Source organism: Montipora foliosa, chromosome 3 (assembly GCF_036669935.1).
Source record: "Montipora foliosa isolate CH-2021 chromosome 3, ASM3666993v2, whole genome shotgun sequence".
In the NCBI taxonomy this organism is placed as follows: Eukaryota; Metazoa; Cnidaria; class Anthozoa; order Scleractinia; family Acroporidae; genus Montipora; species Montipora foliosa.
In genome coordinates this window covers 69,098,711-69,103,490 of record NC_090871.1, presented here as the reverse complement: position 1 = coordinate 69,103,490, position 4,780 = coordinate 69,098,711, and the positions used below count along the sequence as shown (strand labels likewise).

Below are 4,780 nucleotides of genomic sequence, written 5' to 3'. Positions count from 1 at the left end.
ATGTTAGGCACTGATCTCTCGTGATTAGGTCTGATCGCCGACTCGATCGATGGTTAGCTTTCATAAATTGTTCTGGTAACACCATATTTAAACTTAGTAAAACTTTAGTAAGATCGTTTGGTATTTTAAATACAAAAAAACTAGAACTCCTAGGGAGGCTAAATCGTTAATCTAGGTCCTTCATGGACAATGTGTCACGCTAGCTGCGGGCTCAGCTCCAACAAATACATCACTGATGGAAAGGTGTAATGAACCCTAATGAGATTAACGACCTAGCTCTCCAGTGAGTTCTAGCAGCTCAATGGGTAGAGGAGCATCCGACGTGCGGTGTTACAGAGGTCGTAGGTTCGATTCCTGCTCGTTGTCAACGCAACTTCTAATAGATCATGGCCTTCACTCGCGCCCATTACACCTTTCCATCATGCGTGTATGTCGGTATCGTGTAAGGTCACCATCAGTCAGTTGTAACTGACGCACGCACGCAAAAAATCCACAGATATTGCTTATCCATTAATTTTTTTCTAGATTCCTTGTTCCTGCTCAACAGGTCCCAACGAGGACATTAGCAGGTAACAAGACACTCCTAATTGATTATTTGTTTGTTGTTTTATTAAACTATACATCTTTCTGTTCTTTAATTAGTTGTAAATTGTGATCAAATAATATGTCTCATCAGCCTGCTTTAAATTAAAGTCTTGACTGTTTCTGATTGTTGAATGACAAGAACAAGTAATGCATGGGTAGTAAACTCTTTACTGGCCTTCTGCTTCTTTTCTTTGGAACAAAGTTAGGAACTATGTTGGCACACATTCCTTTTATGCATATTTGTTTATTTTCTGGAGTTATCATGACCATTTAGAAGCTTCTGGTTGTGACCGACGCACACACGCGAACAATTACCAATGTTGCTCATCCATTATTTCACTTGCGGCGGGATTCATTATTTCTGCTTAAGAGCTTGACTCGAGGAACATTGCAAGGTATTTAGTAATATTAGCTTGCTGGGTGCTATAAGTTATTTTTTTGTCGTTTAATCGAACTATACCACCCTCTATTCTTTCCTTGCACATCGAGAAAGTAAGTAAATGATGTATCTTGAATTTTTCCTGAACAGAGAAGGTTTTAGTTTTTTAATCCACTTCGATTGAAAATTGAGTGTGTCAGCAAGCTAATGACGATTAGTTAATTAAGAATGCACTCAATCAGTTTTAGCCATAACAAACCCTTAATGTCTACTCGCTTTAAGCAAGACCAGAGACTCGTATAATGTATGCGTTCTCATTACAACTTTCAACCTCGCCGAACGAGACCAATACTTGAGTTGTTGGGAGCAATTGAACAATCATCTCACCTCGATCCGTTTTCAACTTGAACTGCCTCACTGATCAGTTGCGCAGTTAGCTCAAGTATGAAAAGACCGTTTGTTCTCCTTGCTTCTCCATTTGTTAGTTGTCTTAAGAACTTTTTAGCTCTCCGCTCCAGTTCTACTTTTTTTGCATACCGGGCATAAACGATTTGTGTTGTAAGAGTTAAAAGTTTTCCTACAAGATTTGGTGATGCATGGATAACCACATTAAATCATAAAATCTTGCAGAGTCCTTTCCTGTCGTTGAGGACCAGGCATCTATTAGCATCCATTTGGTAAGTTGCTTACTTTTACTCATTTCTTAATAACTCGAACAACAAATGACGCATTATTCTCCCTTGCGAGGCTTGCAACTATTTAGGATTCTCACTTTGCCCAAGAGTACTTATTTCAACAAGCTTCGTCTCAAACGTTGACACGCTCAGTGATGCAAAGTAATTATTATTTTTTCCTTGAAATTCATTTAAGCCAAATAACTAAGGCCTTCACTTAATAACTATATTTCTAGAAGGAAATTTTTGCACTTCATAGTGTTTAGCAAATTCCTCAACACCAAATTCTGATGTTTCTGCATCTTCAAGTGCCCTGACATTGTCATCACTTGCAATGTCACTATCGCATGAAACATTTTTTTGCTTTTCTGCAACTGTAAAGATTGCACAATTAGGATTCACTGACTTCAAGTTATCCAGAAAATTGGGAAGGAAAGAGTTGCTGACAGGAGCGGCCGCCAGCTGCTAACCTGGACTTTTTGCCTTACTGATGTTTCATTGGTTGCAATTCGCTTATTCGCCAGGGGCTAAGCTTTCTTTTTCGGGGCTTCTCTCATTCACATTTGTCATTTTTGGATAGTCTTCAATTGCAAACAGCAATGCTTCAATATGATTACAAGCTTCTCCAAGTCTGCAAGACGAAAAAGACGTACGACTTGCTAGATTTCCTGAAAGAGAATTTTTAAAACAAACAACTTTTAACCAAAAGGCAAAAAAGAAAGGGAACTGGAGAATAACTGTTTGAGTACTGCAACTTGGTAGTCGATGCAGTTTATTTGACATGCACGCAAAAACATGAAAGTTTGATACAAGCGCAGTGTATTGCAACCTGGATGAATATTATTTCTTTTCAATTACGAAATTTTCAGTCATTACATTGTCCAATATGATGTATATAAGGAAGGATTTTATAGAACGTAAACTAATCTGAGCCATATTTCTTATTATGAAATGGTAATACTAGGTTTTAAGAATTTCAAAATAAACCTGTGAATATTTTAACATTATGATGGCTTTATCTTAAATTATTTAACTGTTTTCGAATTAGTGCTGAATGAAACTTAAATCATAGTTAAATTTATTACAAGTTACCCCGCTGTGCAGTTACAATCCGCTGAAAAAACGTTCCAAAGTGCCTTTGACCATGGCTATCCAGGTGTTGCACACTCTATCAGTTTTCATTGATGGTAAGACTTTGGCGCTGACAAAACAACAATAATAATTGCTTCAATCGTTGATGAACGCCAGCTCGATGTGTTGAACGTGACCATCTTTGAAAAATCTGTAAGCTTTTAGTTGCTTGAGACAGTGCATGTCCTCGTTCTTGTAGAACTTACAACTCCCAAACACGAGATAATTCGTGAATGTCTTTATTTGTTAGACGAGGAAGTCTTGACAGGTCTTTAGTCCACGACTTTAGATTTTTAGGATCAGAGTTCTAGTATCTCAATGAGCAGAGCATCCGACCGGTGTTAGGCACTGACCTCTCGTGATTAGGTCTGATCGCCGACTCATAAATTGTTCTGGTGACACCATAATTAATCTTAGCAAAACTGAGAGTAAGATCGTTGGATATGTTATATACACAAAACTAGAACTCCTATGGAGGCTAAGTCATTAATCTAGGTCCTTGATGGACAATTTGTCCCGCTAGCTGCGGGCTCTACAAAGTCCGGCAAGCGCCAAACAAATACATTAATGATTGTAGGGTGTAATGGGCCCGAAGGAGATTAACGACCAAGATCCCTAGGAGTTCTAGTAGCTCAATGGGTTAAGCATCCGATTGGTGTTACAGTGGTCGTAGGTTCGATTCCTGCCTAGGACTCTGTTTTTCCAGTTGTCCTTCGCCCGTTGCCCGTTGTCAACTCAACTTGTGTTGTATGACGTCCTACATTGAACTTAGACGGCTTTCATAACCAATCCCCACCACTAACTCTGTTCAGGTCCATTACACCTTTCCATCATGCGTGTATGTCGGTATTGTTTAAAGGTCACCATCATTCAGATGTAAGTGCTTCACACACGTAAAAAATCCACGAATATTGCTATCCATTAATTTTTTTGTAGATTCGTTGTTTGTGCTCAACAGCTGGTTCCAACGAGGACATTAGCAGGTAATGAGACACTCCTAATTGATTATTTGTTTGTTGTTTTATTGAACCAGATCTCTTTCTGTTCTTTAACCAGTTGTGAATTGTGATCATATAATATGTCTCATCAGCCTGCTTTAAATTAAAGTCTTGACTGTTTCTGATTGTTGAATGACAAGAACAAGTAATGCATGGGTAATAAACTTCCTACTGGCCTTCTGTTTCTTTTCATTAGAATAAAGTTAGGAACTATGTTGGCACACATTCCTTTTATGCATGTTTGTTTATTTTCTGGAGTGACCAGAACATTAAGAAGCTTCTGGTCGTGACTGACGCACACACGCAAACAATTAACCAATGTTGCTCATCCATTATTTCACTTGCGGCGGGATTCATTATTTCTGCTTAAGAGCTTGTAACGACTCGAGGAACATTGCAAGGTATTTAGTAATATTAGCTTGCTGGGTGCTATAAGTTATTTTTTTGTCGTTTAATCGAACTATACCACCCTCTATTCTTTCCTTGCACATCGAGAAAGTAAGTAAATGATGTATCTTGAATTTTTCCTGAACAGAGAAGGTTTTAGTTTTTTAATCCACTTCGATTGAAAATTGAGTGTGTCAGCAAGCTAATGACGATTAGTTAATTAAGAATGCACTCAATCAGTTTTAGCCATAACAAACCCTTAATGTCTACTCGCTTTAAGCAAGACCAGAGACTCGTATAATGTATGCGTTCTCATTACAACTTTCAACCTCGCCGAACGAGACCAATAATTGAGTTGTTGGGAGCAATTGAACAATCATCTCACCTCGATCCGTTTTCAACTTGAACTGCCTCACTGATCAGTTGCGCAGTTAGCTCAAGTATGAAAAGACCGTTTGTTCTCCTTGCTTCTCCATTTGTTAGTTGTCTTAAGAACTTTTTAGCTCTCCGCTCCAGTTCTACTTTTTTTGCATACCGGGCATAAACGATTTGTGTTGTAAGAGTTAAAAGTTTTCCTACAAGATTTGGTGATGCATGGATAACCACATTAAATCATAAAATCTTGC

At 38.3% G+C, this 4,780-nt stretch overlaps 1 pseudogene; it reads right to left on the bottom strand.

Moving 5' to 3' along the window:
* Window positions 1-2,050: 2,050 nt before the first annotated feature.
* Window positions 2,051-3,587, bottom strand: LOC137994338 (uncharacterized; annotated as a pseudogene).
* Between the last annotated feature and the right edge of the window lie 1,193 nt (window positions 3,588-4,780).